This window comes from Macrobrachium nipponense, chromosome 31 (assembly GCF_015104395.2).
Source record: "Macrobrachium nipponense isolate FS-2020 chromosome 31, ASM1510439v2, whole genome shotgun sequence".
NCBI classification, from domain to species: domain Eukaryota; kingdom Metazoa; phylum Arthropoda; class Malacostraca; order Decapoda; family Palaemonidae; genus Macrobrachium; species Macrobrachium nipponense.
The window spans coordinates 8,505,912-8,523,083 of NC_061093.1; the positions used below are offsets into that span (position 1 = coordinate 8,505,912).

General features: G+C 38.7%; 1 pseudogene; it reads right to left on the minus strand.

The window, feature by feature from the left end:
- LOC135206594 (DNA polymerase alpha catalytic subunit-like) overlaps positions 1–17,172 on the minus strand; it is a 127,944-nt pseudogene that overhangs the window by 13,883 nt on the left and 96,889 nt on the right.

Below are 17,172 nucleotides of genomic sequence, written 5' to 3' on the forward strand. Positions count from 1 at the left end.
ACAACAAATTCTTTATTTTATTAAACAGGCTAACCCGGAATCAGTAACCCATGTACATGATGTCAGAGCTGTAGCTACCTCAATTAATTACTTCCACCATATGAACTTTGATGACCTTAGAAAGTATACGGGATGGAAGTCACCGACAAAAGTATTTAAACGACACTACCTTAAATCCTTAGAGGCCCTTAAATATTCAAACAGTGACAGCAGGGAATATTGTTTTCCCTGACACAGCCTAGGTTCATATTAAAATAATCCAGTCTTAATAGATCTGCCTTCTCTTAAGCTCTTTCTCTCCTACCTGCCTCGCTTATAGCCCTTAGCCTTCACCTCGTAATTGTCTTGGATTGTACACATGCACCATTCTATTACTATGTATATTTATTATTATTCCCATACGGGGAAAATATTTTATATTTACTTGGTGTAGTAATATCTTATATTTTGGTGTAGTAATCATCCTGTTCTTACTGTAAATTGGTTTTGGTATGTTGTATATACTTCATAGTATAATGACCTAGATTTAAGATAATTGTTAAAACTTTATTGTAAGATGTAAATAACTTCATTAAAGAGGTTGAATTACTTTAATAGTCTAATTTCTCCCTTCCAGTAGCCTTGTAGGTGTTTTTGTCCAAGCTTGTGCTTTCTATTCTCTGTTACTAGTATTTCACGAAGCGACACAGGTTAGGCCCAGAAAAGGGATTTTGACAAAGGAAAAATCTATTTCTGGGCAGTGACCTGCGTCGCCCAGTGAACCCACCCCTGATGTCCTCACCCTGTAGCCCAAGCTTGGGTGCTATTTTCAGGAATGACAATCGAGGCGCTAGTTGTAGCAGTAGTGGGGGCAGTAGATGGCTTTGGTACGGCTCCTCTTTGGAACATGGGAATTGACAAAGGAAGAGAATAAATGGCAGATGACCTCTGGTAGTGGTTTCACTCGCCCCAGTTTTTATACCGACACCCTATATAGGGGTGAGCGAACCAGATTTATTCTGGTATAATCCAATGTAGCTTTTTTCTCTCGTATATTTAGCAATATTTATACCTTAGAAATGAGTGCATAGGAATATTTCACTGGGCGACACAAGTCACTGCCCAGAAATAGATTTTTCCTTTGTCAAAATCCCTTTATGATAGTCACTGTTGAGTCCTCAAATCTCTCCCTATTCCCTGACGAAAAGACATGGAATTTGGGTAAGGGATCATCCGCAATGACCATCAGAAAGTAATGGCTTTTTGGTCCGTTTTTGGTAGCATGTAAAAAAATATGAGGGCGCACATGCATAACCACCTCTTGCAGGTTTTTTTTTTATGTAGGTAACTGGGTTCAGCATTCGCTGAGGATAAGAGAAAGTACCCTCTTATCCTGAGTCCATTTATAAAGTTTATCTTGATGAAACAGTACCAGCCAAAAACCAAAAACTAGCTAAAAGAGAATCCTTTGACAGTAGTCTGGTCACCATGGAGCTCTGGGTAGACCATGGAAAAGGTAACTCCCTGAGGACTCAACAGTAACTACCAAAAAATAGGCTTTTCTTATGTCAAAACCAGTTTTCCTTTGCAAAATTACAATTACAATTGACATACTATCATAAAAGATAAGAACTAAAAACCAACAAACCCCTGGGTCTATTCATGAGCAAATATATAAAAAGATGTCATGTGAGAGCTACAGGCCCCCTTGAAGTCAAGTACACAAGTGACTCATGAGATGCCTAGAAGGTTGCAGCTAACTAAGCCAAGTCTATAAGTTGTTGGCCATTAAGTAAATCATGGGCTAATGAAGTAATGGAAACCTCTTTCCCACCACATTTCTCAAATTCTTCAAATTTGATGGCACATAATATTGATACTCAAACCTGTTATTGTTACTCTATAAGGTATACATACTTCCATTGATGGTTAAGTGGTGGAGGACAGTAAATATAAATGAAAAACTATAACTGTTTGGTAGGTAACACAACGAAGGCTTAAGAATACTTACTTTCGTCTTTGTGTTTGTGACAGGCCTTAGCAAAGTCAAAGATGTAGTCATAGAAACACATCTGCTTGTAGAGCTGGAGTCAGTATACTAGAAAAAATAAAAAACACTTACAGTCAACAGACAAAAACCTACTTTAAATGCACAGCACAAACATATAACAATGAGATAAAAACATCTTTATATACATACAGTACATAAAAAAACTAACAAATTTAAAATATAATACTGAAAAGCGTATGTAAGAACATTAAAATTTTAACTTAATATAAAGGACTGAGATTTAATTACCATAAATGCCCCACATATAAGACAACTTTCTATTTTTCATGTAAAAATATAGGTTTAGAGGTATGTTGCCATACAAGACGACCCGATTTATTCAATTAAAATAAACATTATCAATTGATGCATGTTAGTTTGGTACATAAATAAAATCAATAAATTATTGGAATTACTGTACCAAAAACGAGCTGAGTCGATACAGTTTTGAATATGCCTTCTTGCGTGATAGTCTGAAGTCCCGTGAAAACCGTTATAAAGTGGCACTGTGTGTGGTGGTACAAAACAAACAAGTCGAGCCGCCAAAGACGTTACAAGTTAGCGTCGCTTGGGCAGTTCAAAGAGTGCCATGCATCTCTTTATCCCTTCGTGATTGGCCCCTTGTGTCCTAAGGAGCCAGAATAACCAATCAGCTTCTTGCATAACAATGCTGTGTGAAGGGGGTATTTTGAAACAGGCCGGACTACCGGTCAGAGGAGTTCGTCAGCGGGTCGCATACAGTACAGACAGACTGGGCCGAGACACGAGTGCCCAGCCAGTGCCCCGCGTTCCCGTCAACCGCCACACAAAGACGAGTGTCACAATGAAGTGTCAATAACAGTCTAACCTGCCGTCCATTTGTGCACTAGCATAGTTAACTGATAATTGCAGTTAAAGGCCACCTGTGTAGCTAAGAAGAATACACCTGTGTTAAACGTTTCATCGATTATTATTTTTGAATGTCCTACATCGCATGCACGTAAACTTCTCTCTCTCCTGTTTATTCCTTCATATCCCGAACCCACAAATGACCGAGATCAGGTCAAACTATATAAAAATCAGTATCTTCAAGATTTTTTAAATGTTTAGCAAAGCTCACCATTACAAAATGACAATTTGTAACTAATTTGTATTTTTCATAACTTATAAACCTTCGGTCTTAATATTAGGATAAATACTCAGCACCAGCTGGAAACCGGTAGTTTAAAATAATTGTGAACGCAAGGGACTATTGGCATCTTTGCTTTGTCACGAGACATGTGGGGCCACCCACATACCCCTCATTTAACTCGGTGACCCCGTCCCCCAGTTATTTTCTTACCGCCTTAAAGTGAGGACGTGGTTTGCTCAGTCCTTTTAAAGCCGGTTTAGTTTGCCCCCTGTTGTTTTCAATTTGTTGCTTGGAATTCCCGGATATGTGAACATCAAGCTTTCTCATGCTGCGAGACTTCCGGGATATCACAAGAAGCAGTTATATGCCCTCTTATTTTTCTTCGACGGTTTCGACGTCGATGGAAACCGTCGAAGTACTCTTCCTGTAGTAAGTCGTAGGTGAAGAAACTCTTAAGGTACGGTTAATCCGTTACCTGTGCTTGGGAATATTGCATATTCATATGGATTGCCTGTGATCCAAAGCTTTAATGTGTCTGGAAGTGCTTTGGGAAATAATTATGACTAATTGTGCTCCTTTCCTTGCGGGGAGAGGCGTGCATCGCATCTTTTTTTTCGTTCCAAATACGTGGGTAGAGAAGATGCAGGTGTGCGGTTGGCGTTAGGCTTATCAGGAAAACCAACCCAAAAGCGGACAGTTTTTTTTGTTTGATGTTTAATGTTGTGTTGCCATCCAGGATCCCACATGATGGATGTCCCTTTTATCCTGACATGCACTGGATGGCGGTCGGATGCGTCGCCATCTGTATAGAAGCAGATAGGGCAACAAGGCAGCCTTCAATGTCAGGTAGCTATGACTACGAGAATAACATCAACAGCCTTGCACTTCTGGTAGGGTGCTGGCTTCGCATTTGAGTTGCTCAGTGACGTCATAAACATGGCGACCGCCATGACGTCTCTTCACAGCTGCGGCCTACACGAAGGCATGCTTCCATTTTCATTTCGAGGTACAAGAGTACTTTGCAACTATGCTTTCGGATGGGAGGTTTTTAATGCACATTGTTTTTGAGAGAAATTCCCTTAGGAAAAATATATGGTGAACATCACGACAAATGCTCAAAGCCTGTAGTCCTTTAAAACTGGAGAGAACCCTGATCCCGGTATTGAGGATAAATGTGGAATTATCAATATCACAAAACCCTTTATATTGATTATAAAATACTACCAAGGAAATAAAGCCTTTAGTAAACAACAAGGCTCACAATCACAAGTCAAGCAAAACTGGTTACTACAAACAGCTGTTTTGTTAACAGGAAAATTTGACTACACTGATTTACCCTTTCAGTAACTTCAAACTAACTATCCATGTTAAAAGGGTATTTTGTATAATAAGTATCAATAAAAAAATGTACTAATATTATAGCTTTATAATAATGGCACTATGGATAAAGTTGGTAAAGTGAGAGCTTGCTAATCCTAACATATATTATGGTAATTACCTACTGTAACTACTGTTGTTTTGTTTACAGCATCGATAGTTCTGTCACTAGTGATTCACTTTAATTACCAATTGTTTTTACTGTAATTACAGTTGTATTGATTACAGTGTTGATAGTTGTGATGGTAGTTAACTGCTGCAAGGTATCGACTCTTCAAGGTTTGCTATCATTAAAATTCTTGACAGGATTTAAGGTTGCTTTTATACTCAGTGTATGAGATGACCCCCCATTTTGGTGGATATTTTAAGGTTAAAAAGTTGCCTTATATGCAGCATATACAGTACTCAAACCTCATCACATAAATACTAGAACTGTAGAAATGATCATAAAATAAAAACTTACCTCTCTAAAAAGGACACCACGCTCACAGAAATTACATATTGGAAACCCACGGGAGAAAGGCAGGGGAATACGTCTGGTTCTATTAGTGCAACCTGGGTCTTCACAAATCAACCACGTCTTTAAAAAGAAGAAAAATGTACATTGTAATTTCAGTTATTCAAATTAAGGCATACAGTATTACATTGTTAGAGCAGTACAATTTTTAAAACTGCATACCATATTAGTAAAGCAGTACATTAAATAAAAAACTACATATTACAGAGGGTAAAAAAATATAAAATCAAACATTCAAGAGCAGTCGCATCCACTTGAATGCTCTTAAAACAAATAATGGTAATTAATACTCACATCATAGTACTTGGTAATATGTCTCCTAATATCTTGTCTCAGCTTGTTGACAATTGGAGCAGTACGAGAATAGATTGCAAACTTACACTTCGGATTTGGACAGCTTTTCAATGCAACTTCCAAACTGGACCCACTTCCCTGAGGATTTAAAGTCTAGTAAGCGCTCACTTTAGCTATATTTTTTCCTATACAGTACTAATAATAAATAAGACAAAACTAAATTTCTTCCCTATAATTTTTCCTTCCAAACCATTAACCATAAATGTGCTGGCTCTATATTTGCTCTTAATAGTCTGAGGACCACCAGTTTTTAACCTGTCAAATACAAAGATTGGGTAGTCTAAAAATACATTATATCGATTATAGTCTAAAAATACATTATATGGATCCTCAGGTATTCTTAACCAATAATCACATATGAGGCAGTGAGATTTGAAGGGCTTGGAGGAGGGTACACATTTTATGTTGAATGGGTTAAAATAAAACCCTTAATTTGTGTTAAAAGAACATGCTTTGTTTCAACCAATCAAGCCTTGCAATATTGATAAATACCATTTCAGAATCTTACGCTACCAAGGAATAAATTTCAATGTTGTCACCATACCTGGTAACCTGAATTCCCTCCCAGCTGCAACCAGCATGGAATCAGGGGAATGTATTTCTGGTGATTAGAAATTCATTTCTCGATATAATGTGGTTCGGATCCCATAAGATGTAGGTCCTGTTACTAAGTAACCAATTGGTTCCTTGCAACGTAAATATAAGTCTAATCCTTCGGGCCAGCTCTGGGAGAGCTGTTAATCAGCTCAGAGGTCTGGTTAAACTGAGATATACTAGACTTTTTTAACCATATCCAGAACTTGACATTACCTGAAGGATCCCCAGCACCACAACATATCCTTGACTGGACAGCTGACAACGCTGTGGGGGCAGAAAGGGGCTATGGTAACACTGCTTACAGCCTTAAACATACTGAAGAAGGGGTATTGTGGGGGTGGAGTAGCTGACTGATTGGGAGTGTCGAGAGGGCCCTTGTCTGCATGGGAGCTTTTGCAACTGTTACTTACTTGAAAGCCAATCATTTTGTTTACTGCTTTTCGGTGGGTGAGTATTGTGGGGAGGGAGGTTGCTCATATCTAAAATATGAACTTGGAATACTGTGCATGGTAAAGTTAATATTCCTTAATGTTATTTACAGTAATACCCCAAACTTGCACAATTCGGGCTGTGCAAATTCACAGACAAACTTTTCATTGGAAACTAACTATTGTCATACACAAGTTTTTCACAGACATACGAACATCTGCAAATCCCCGAGAAACCCTGCAAAAGTGTTATGTTTAATATTTTATATAATTTATGTTTTCAAGCTTTTATGTATAATAAATTAAATAATAAAAATAATAATTCTCTCTCTTTTACTAAGATGAGAGAATATTTATGGTATAGTTTTTATTTGTTTTCTATAATAAATAAATGATTTATCTAATAAGTACTCAATTTTCAAATATTAATAAGATTAAAGAATAATAATAATAATAATAATAATAATAATAATAATAAAACAAGCGATGAAGGCACTGATCAGGAAAGAATTTATACAGACTCAAGGCGATACTCAAGTCAAAACTCAACGCCGGAAACATGATAAGAGTCATAAACACATGAGCAGTACCAGTAATCAGATACAGAGCATGAACAGTGGAATGGACGAAGGCAGAACTCTGCAGCATAGACCAGAAAACTAGGAAACATATGACAATACACAAAGCACTAAACCCAAGAGCAAATACGGACAGACTATAAAAAACGTAAAACAAAAGGAGGCGGGAGGACTACTAAGCATAGAGGACTTCACAACATCGAGGAACAGAGCATCTGGGCAATATCTGAAAAGCCAGTGAAGACGAGTGGCTCAAAAGTGCATGGGAAGGACTGATAAAAGTAGTATGAAGACCCAGAAATATACAGACAGGAGAATGACAAACAGAACAGAGGACTGGCACAACAAACCAATGCACGGACAATACATGAGACAGACTAAAGAACTAGCCAGTGATGAAACATGGCAATGGCTACAGAGGGGAGAGCTCAAGAAGGAAGCTGAAGGAATGATAACAGCAGCACAAAATCAGACCCTAAGAACCAGGTATGTTCACAGAACGAAAGATGGAAATAACATCTCTCCCATATGTAGGAAGTGCAATACGAAAAAAGAAATGAGACCATAAAACCAATGTAGCAAGCGAGTGTCCGGCACTTGCACAGAACCAGAACAAAAAGAGGCATGATTCAGTGGCAAAAAAGAAAAGCCCTCCACTGGAGCTTGCTCAAGAAACACCAGCTACCTTGCAGTAATATGTGGTACGAGCACCAACCTGAAGGAGTGATAGAAAATGAACAGGCGAAGATCCTCTGGGACTATGGTATCAGAACAGATAGGGTGATACATGCAAATATACAAAATCAAAATAAAGATGTATCACTATTGATGTTGCAATACCATGGGACACCAGAGTTGAAGAGAAAGAAGGGAAAAAATGGATAGTAATCAAGACCTGAAAATAGAATGTGAAGGATATGGGATATGCCACTGGAAATTGTACCCATAATCATAGGAACACTAAGCACGATCCCAAGACCCCTGAAAAGGAATCTGGAAAAACTAGAGGCTGAAGTAGCTCCAGGACTCATGCAGAAGTGTGATCATAGAAATGGCATACATAGTAAGAAAAGTGATGAACTCATAAAAAAGTGATGAACTCCTAAGGAGGCAGGATGCAACCTGGAACCCCACACTATAAATACCACCCAATCAGAGAGAGAGAGGAGAGAGAGAGAGAAGAACTATACTACTTAAAAATTTTTTTTGTATGTGATACATATTTTTAATAAACAAATATTCTTTTCCTCATCTTTTGTTAACTGTTGATGAGGAGCTTGAAGGTAAAGCTGTCAAATAAGTCAACTTAATATGACAGGATGGGGGAGTGATGCTGACTAGTGGGTCAAAGGATTCTTACTTGATTCTCTCTCTCTCTCCGTAATAATTCTAAAATAATAATTTCACTTTCTTAAGTAAGGACAACTCTCTCTATTAGTAATTCTCAGATTGATCTTATTTTACCCGTACCACCTACAAACTGTAAATACAGTTAAAAAACAGACGCATAACTAAGAGTTGTATTAGTCCAAATATAAAACACTGTTCAAGAAAAGGGATTTTACAACAAAGAGAAAAGACAGAATCAAAGAAGTTCTCAATAATAGAGGTTGAGAAGACATATATAGATAATTCAGAAAGGATAGAGAAATAGTATAGGTAATCTTACACACTCCTATATTTTACGTTAACCAATTATTTCTTTTTTTAAGGGTAATGTATTAAGCTAACATTTACATGAAATTACAGTAACTTTAATTTAATTTAAAAGTTAGTTTTAATACTTAGGGAGCATGATCAGGGTCATATATAGCGTTTAAACTCTAGAAATAAGCATTTATTAGCATTTTTAAGAAATTGTGCCGCCAAACTAATGTAAAATTTGCCTTGCGTGAGGGGGTCTGGAACCTAACCTCACTTAGTTCAGGGTATGACTGTAATTGATACAAGGGAGTTAATCAGTAAATATAGTGTCTTACACATTTACCAAATGTCTCCAACAATTATTTACTATAGCCTAAGCTCTAGTAGTTTAACCCTTAAATTAAATGCCGAAGCGGTAAAATAAAAATTGTCTCCCGTGCCGGAGGTGTTTCGGAGTGAGCGAGGAGCGGAAAAAATATTTTATTCAAAAAATCACAGCGCGCTTAGTTTTCAAGATTAAGAGTTCATTTTTGGCTCCTTTTTTTGTCATTGGCTGAAGTTTAGTATGCAACCATCAGAAATGAAAAAATTATCATTATTATATATAATAATGCAATATATGATAGTGCAAAAACGAAATTTCATTTATAATTGTATTCGAATTGCACTGTGCGCAAATGGTTAAAGGTAACAACTTAATTTTTTTTTCGTTGTAATGTACACTAAATTGTGATCATTTTGATATAACACATGTTAAAAACTATAAAAGCAAACACAGAAAATATTTATCACAAAATAATGCATGAATTCGTAACGCGCGGACGTAAACAAATATTTTTTTTCAAAATTCACCATAAATCTAAATATTGTCCTAGAGACTTCCAATTTCTTTCAAAATGAAGACAAATGATTGAATATTACTATACTGTAAGAGTATTAGCTTACAATTGCAGTTTTCGACCATATATAACGAGTTAAATTTGACCGAATGTCGAATTTTTTTATATATTTTTTTATATGCAAGTATTTCGGAAATTAGAAAAGCTACAACCTTCAATTATTTTTCGTTTTATTCTACATAAAATTGCGCACATTTTTATATATAAAACTCTATGAAATGCCTAATGTAAATTGGAGCAAATATTCCGAGAATGTGACGTACGCATTTAGCAGATTTGTGGCGGAGAATCCGCGCGCGGAAGGAAGTTTTTTTTTTAAATTCACCATAAATCTAAATATTGTGCTAGAGACTTCGAATTTGTTTCAAGATGAAGATAAATGACTGAATATTACTAGACTGTAAGAGTTTTAGCTATACAATTGCGTTTTTTTCGACCATTTCGGTAGAGTCAAAGTTGACCGAAAGGAAACGTGGTTTTTTTTTTCTATTTATCGTGATTTATATGCAAATATTTCAATATTTTTAGTTGTATTCTACATGAAATTGTGCAATTTTCATATATAAAAACCTTTATGTAACGGCTAATTTAAAATGGTGCAAAACATTACCACAACTCGCGTATGATCTTTTTCGGAAGTTACCATGCGGACATAAAGAAAATGTTTTTTTTTTCAGAAATTCACCATAAATCGAAATATTGTGCTAGACTTCGAATTTGTTGCAAAATGAAGGTAGAGGATTGAATATTACTAGAATATAAGCGTTTTAGCTTACAATTGCGTTTTTCGACCATTTCGGTAGAGTCAAAGTTGACCGAAGGTTGAAATTTTGGCACTTATCGTTATTTATATGAAAATATCTCAAAACTGATAAAAGCTACAATCATGAGTATTTTTTTTGTTGTATTCTACATAAAAATGCGCACATTTTCATATATAATACTCCATGTAATGGCTAATTTTAAAATGGTGCAAACATTACCACAATCGCATGTATGATTTTTTTCGGAAGAGTTTACTGCGTGGACGTTAAAGAAAATGTTTTTCATAAATTCACCATAAATCGAAATATTGTGCTAGAGACTTCCAATTAGTTGCAAATTAAGGTAAATGATCGAATGTTACTAAGATATAAGAGTTTTTGCTTACAATTGCGTTTTTTGACCATTTCGGTACAGTCAAAGTTGACCGAAGGTTGAAATTTTGGCACTTATCGTTTTCATATGAAAATATCTCAAAACTGATAAAAGCTACAATCATGAGTATTTTTTTGTTGTATTCTACATAAAAATCGCACATTTTCAATATAATACTCCATGTAACGGCTAATTTAAAATGGTACAAAAATTATGTCAAAGTGACGAAATAATTTCCGAGATGTGTCACAGATACTTTTAGTGCGGCAACGAAAGAAATTCTCGCATACGCGCCTGCGTAACGATTGTAAACAAAACAACACCTTGATCTGTGAACTCCCAGCATCCCCAAGGCGTGTGTGATTTCAAGAGTTTTGGCTGGTAGGCCTAAAAGTATTTTTTTTCCCCTGCGAATTTTTTAAAAATCTTTTGTGTTAGTCGACGTAAAATATGTCCAGTCGGCACCAGAGAGACAAAAAAATGTTGACGTAAAATACGTCCAATCGGCGTTTAAAAGGGTTAAATGATGTCTCAGATGGCATAAAGATTTCATAAATTTCTGTATGTCATATACAAAATGAATAGCAATACGTATTGCTGTAATACACCTTGAAAAAGTTCTGCACAAAAAATGGCAGCTACCTGTTCAATATAAAATTAGCTTGTGTTGCATACATGTATGTATGCACATATGTACATGTATGCATCATGTTGTTGTTTGTTTTCCTTTCTCTTTCTCTGGTGCCCACATAAGTAGTTTTTATAATTTTATATGCAATATAATGCAGCATACAGTATTGTGCTGTTTATAAGTACGTATACTAAGTGTGTTGTTTGCTGTATATAAGCATATGCAGTGTATATGGTTCTGTGGTATTGAAAAGGTAGAGAGGTTGAGGATATTATGTTGCTGTTTTACATCTGTAGAGTATTTTTTATCATATCCAGAAATTTCCATTTGCTGGGCAGTGCATTGGATGTATTAATCTAGATACAGGAGATTACTGTACATTTTTGAGATTTTTTTAATGCCTAAATTATCAAATACTTTTATTAATGAGAAGACTGTACGTGAATATTCTTCATCTGATTCTCAATACTACAAGAAGTTTGGAATGTTGTCACTCTAAACTTTTTCTGGTCTTTGAGATCCTAGGGCATAAATGTAAACTTTTTTTTTTACAGATTTCTGAATTTCTAAGCTTTGAAGACAGCTCTTGCTTCCTCTCCTGATGAGACACAAATGACCCACAGGTCATTAACTCAAATTTTGGGATTACATCAGGTGGAGTTATTGAATCAAACATGTCTGTGGATTCAGAGGCTGCATGGATGGTGATGGTGAGACTACTTTCCTTTAAGAGTAACAAACTGAGGCCTGGTGATCCTGGGAACATTTGTACCACAAATATGGGCATGTAAGGTTTGTGGGGTTGTAATAAAATGAATTCAAGTCAACAATGCTTTTCGACTATTTTTTTAATCTTTAAAATATTCCACAGAGGACAAATAAATATACAGTATTCGCGGGGGATGCGTACCAGACCCCCCCCGTGAATAGTTAGAACCCGCGAATGTTTGGAACCCCTATAAAAATGCTAAAAACAGCCTATTTTGTTAGTTAAAACTCAAGAAAACCCCACTAAAAATTTTCATACATGGTTCTTTTAATAGTTTATCACAAAAATGTGGCTTTTATGATGAAATTCATCAAAAAAACCAGGAATTTGTTGGGATCTTTATCGTAGAAAATTAACTGCGAATGCGTGAATTTTCCGCGAATAATGCAGGGAAACGTTCCCTGAGAGAAATCCGCGAATGTGTGAGTCCGCGAATCTGGAGAACGCGAATATGGGGGGTCCACTGTATATGGAAATTTACTCAACCAACACAAGTACCACCTTAATACAGACAGTCCCCAGTTATTGACGGACTCCGTAATGGCAAGGCAAGAGTTTTATGAGGCTTGTTTAGCGGCATAAAATCGGCGATTTATGGCACCATAACGGGCCAAGTTCTGGTTATCGGCACCGTAAGACACCAATAATAGAGTTATGGCACCATAACATACCAACAGAGGTGCTTATGGCACTGACAGCCGGTTATTGGAACCATAAATCGGATGAGTTTCGGTTAATGGCAGTTTTAGCTTATTGGCTCCCCTGTGAACAGAACCCTCACTGATAACTGTGGACTGTCTGTAAAGTTTTTTTCACATCATAATGCCTATTAAAAACAACTACTTCACAAAAGAGAGGGAATAGTGTAAACAGTGTTGTAGCAAACATAAAATAGGTGGCATCCAACCAGAAAAAAGAAAATTGTTCACGGTTAGTATTTACGGTCAAAGTTGCTGATTAACTTGTTTTATGCACTTTTCAAAGGAGAAATCAAAATGTCCAACTTACCACACCTGAGAAAGGAGAGTCCATAGTAATAATTGTGTCAAAGTTAAATGAAGGACACTTGAAAGAGAATCTTTCACACAAGCGATATCTTTCCTCATCTGATATTAGTGATGATGAAGCATCCTCTCCTCTTCTGCCTGTCCGTATTGTCTTGATGCACGATATCCAGATGGATCTAGTCCTATAATATAAACATGACATTTTTATGATAAAAATGATATTGTTATGATACAATAAAGTTTTTGTATACATACTTACCCGGCAGATATATACTTAGCTATAGTCTCCGACGTCCCTGACAGAATTTCAAATTTTGCGGCACACGCTACAGGTAGATCAGGTGATGCTACCCTCCCGCCGCTGGGTGGCGGGACTAGGAACCATTCCCGTTTCCAAATCAGATTTTCTCTTCCACCTGTCTCCTGAGGGGAGGCTGGGCGGGCCATTAATCGTATATATCTGCCGGGTAAGTATGTACAAAACTATATTGTATCATAAGAATATCATTTTTGTACATGCAACTTCCCTGGCAGATATATACTTAGCTGATTGGCACCCTTGGTGGAGGGTAAGAGACAGCTAAATAATAAAAATAGAAACAGGAAACAACACATGATGTAGGTCAAAGACCTTGGTTCCTACCTGATTGGGCAGAAGACTTCATGGATACTGTCTATGAGTCTGCTTTGCCTCAAGAGCTTCAGCGAGGTAGTGACTATGACTGAGAGCTCTTCTGGATTTTGTCAATGGGGGCTTACCACTTACATGACAGAACCTTGTTAGGATCTTTGTCCATGGTGGCTAACCCACTTACATGACAAAACTTTTGCCTCTGGCACTATCAAGGAGCACAAAACCATCCCGACCACCTGACCAACTCTAAACCCGTGTTAGAGCTAACAATTGAAAAGGGGTTACCACTTAACCCTCTTTCAAACAAATATAAAAGCACAACACCAAATTAGAATTAAATTAAACTGAACTAACAAGGATTAGTGTCAGCTCCCTGTCCCAGCACTGAAACTGCAGATACGTAGGGGCCCCCAACGAGAAGCACTTATCGTAAGTCACTCTCACGTCTCTCAAGTAGAGAGAAGCAAACACTGAGTTGCATCTCCAGTATGTACAGGCTACAATATTCTTCAGCGACCTATTTCCTGAACGCCAGAGATGTTGCAATGGCCCTTACTTCATGTGTTTTAACTCTAAGGAGTTTAAACTGTTCATCATCGCACGTCGCATGCGCCTGTTATGACGTTCCTCATAATGAACACCAGAGCGTTCTTAGTGGGTCTTCTGGGATCTCTGACAGAACACCAGAGACTCTTTAGGGTTGCCCTTAATCTTCTTTTTTCTTCTTTCCAGGTAGAATTTAAGGGTCCTGACAGGGCAGGGATCTCTCTATCTCTCTTCCCACTAAGGGTGAGAGCCCTTTGACCTCAAAACTTCAACGGCCAGGTTTTAGGAGGAATTCTCGTTCTTTGCTAAGAACCAAGGTTTAAAGAGCAGATTGCCGACTCTCCTTTAAACCCTACTCTAGCATCCAGAGCCTGAAGCTCGCTAACTCTTCTAGCAGTCGCCAGCGCTTTAAGAAACAGAGACTTTCTAGTCAGGTCCCTGAAGGACGCCTGTGAGGGGGTTCGAACTTGTCCGATACTAGGAACTTGAGAACCACATCTAAGTTCCAACTAGACAGTCTAGAGTACTAATTCTTATCGTCTCAAAAGATCTTATAAGATCATGCAGATCTTATCCTCTGCGATATTTAGGTCCCCTGTTCAATTATGGTCACAGAGGTATTGGATGAGGATAATTTCTTCGTCCTGCACCATCTCCGAAACACTCCCACTTTGACTGGTAGACTCGCAAGGTTGATGACCTGCGGGCTCTGGCGATCGCGCTAGCAGCCTTGCGCGGAAAAGCCTCTCGCTCTGACAAATCTCTCGATTGTCTGAAGGTAGTCAGGCAGAGAGCAAGAGGTTTTAGTGAAATCTGTCGAAGTGGGGTTGTCTGAGCAGGTCTCTCCTGAGGGGAAGAGATCTGGGGAGGTCCACCGTCCATTCCAGTACCTCTGTGAACCATTCCTGAGCAGGCGAAAAAGGGAGCGACCAGAGTTAGTTTCATTCCTGTTGAGGGGATGAACTTTCACAATACTTCCCAAAAATCTTGAATGGGGGAAACACGTAGCCGTCTATCCCTGTCCACGTCTAGAAGGAGTGCGTCTACCGTTATTGCTCTTGGATCCGAAATGGAGGAGCAAAAGTTGTCCAGTTTCTTGTTCTAATTCGTGGCAAAAAGGTCTATGTGTGGTCTGCCCCAAAGGCTCCATAACATCTGGCAAATGTCTTGATGGAGAGTCCATTCTGTGGGGAGGACTTGATCTCTCCTACTCAGCAGGTTCGCCCTTACGTTCTTCTCTCCCTGAACATCTGGTGAGAAGTGTAATTTCTCTCTCCTCTGCCCACAGCAACCGGTCTCTTGCTGTTCCATACAGGGAGACGTAATGAGTCCCTCCCTGTTTCCTATACATGCCAGAGCCGTGGTGTTGTCCGAGTTGACCTGGACCACCGAGCCTCTGACTTCTGCCAGTTCACCTGGTCCCCCTTCCAGGTGCCATGGCACTTCTTTTGCCCCTAGTGTTGCTCCCCATCCCGACTCTGAGGCTTCTGAGAATGACACTAGGTGCGGTTCGGCTTTTTAGAAGAGACAAGCCCTTGTTCATTCTGAGTGGGGAAAACCACCAATTCAGCTCCTTTTTACCCCTTCCACAGGCTCGGGTAAGGTGTCCCGCAGCGAAGTTCTTAGTACACTCGAACTAAGTCTACACCGTAGTTCGTAACTGACCCCGGCGCTCTGACAGCTGCCGACTGACTGCTTTCGGTATCGAGGTAAGTTGTCCAAGAATCCGAGCAAGTCATGTGACCTTCGCCTCTGAAGGGTTAGGCCGAGAGACCATCACGTATATTCATTTGTCACCGATGCCGGATGCCGAGTGATGATTCTGTTAAGGCATGTGCCCAACAGGTGAAAGTCACTGCCTTCTAGAGACCGAGGTTCCTGATGGTAAGCATTCTCATAGTAGTTGAATCTCCGCTAAGGAGAAACAACACTATATGCCGTAGAAGACGAAGGAGGACAGAGAATGCAACATACTCTTCAGTCAAATCGAGAGAAAGATTCTCAAGATTCTGAAACCCGTGCTTACCAATGACTGAAAACGCTAACCTCTATTTCATTGCTGTCCGGTGAAGTCGTAATTGCTATGAAAGCGGGGCGGTTTTTCATAAAGAAAAACCCCGGGAAGTACTGCCCGCAGAACTGCTTCTCATGGGTTGAACATTTGGAAGCAGAGCTGTCAGGCCTGGGAATAGGCGATGTCTTCCAATACATCTGTTAATTTGGGGTGAACAATGAACAATTGCACACCTACGAATACGAGATATTTTTGAAGACAAACTCCGATGTCTGAAGAAAAAACATTCCGCATTATCGCAGTGCGATCCAGCGGTAGACTAGTACAGACTTCTGCTACAGTGTGGTAAACAGAAAAAAGAAAGAATCCAAGAGATATCTCTGTTGAAAAATTTCTCGCTATGTCGAAGGCGATGAAACCGAGCATACACAGCAGTAGATGGTCATTCATGTATGCGAGAATCCCCGTTAATCAGAGACCTAAGTCCGTGATTGTTGGGCAGAGATACGGTTCGGCAGCCAATCATTGCAGGGGAGAGAGAAGCAACCGACCGTGCATCTCGGAGTGCCAGCTGGTAGCCAATCATTGCAGGGGAGAGAGAAGCAACCGACCGTGCATCTCGGAGAGCCAGCTGGTACTGAGCTGTTATCGCAGTGGCAGCAGACTCATACACCGTTAGCTCTCGCCGACTTGTCATCCTGAGTTGCCATGTAATCCATTCCACGAAGGATAAAAATAAGCTCGAGCAATTATATTTAAGCGAAAACGGATTTCGGCAAATACAAAAGCTGAGTTGGTGTTGTCGTGACAATACCATAAGTATCTAAAATCGAAACTGGTAACTCGTGGGAGGTTGCAGGGAGCCCCAATTAGCAGTTCAATTAGGATAACTACGATATG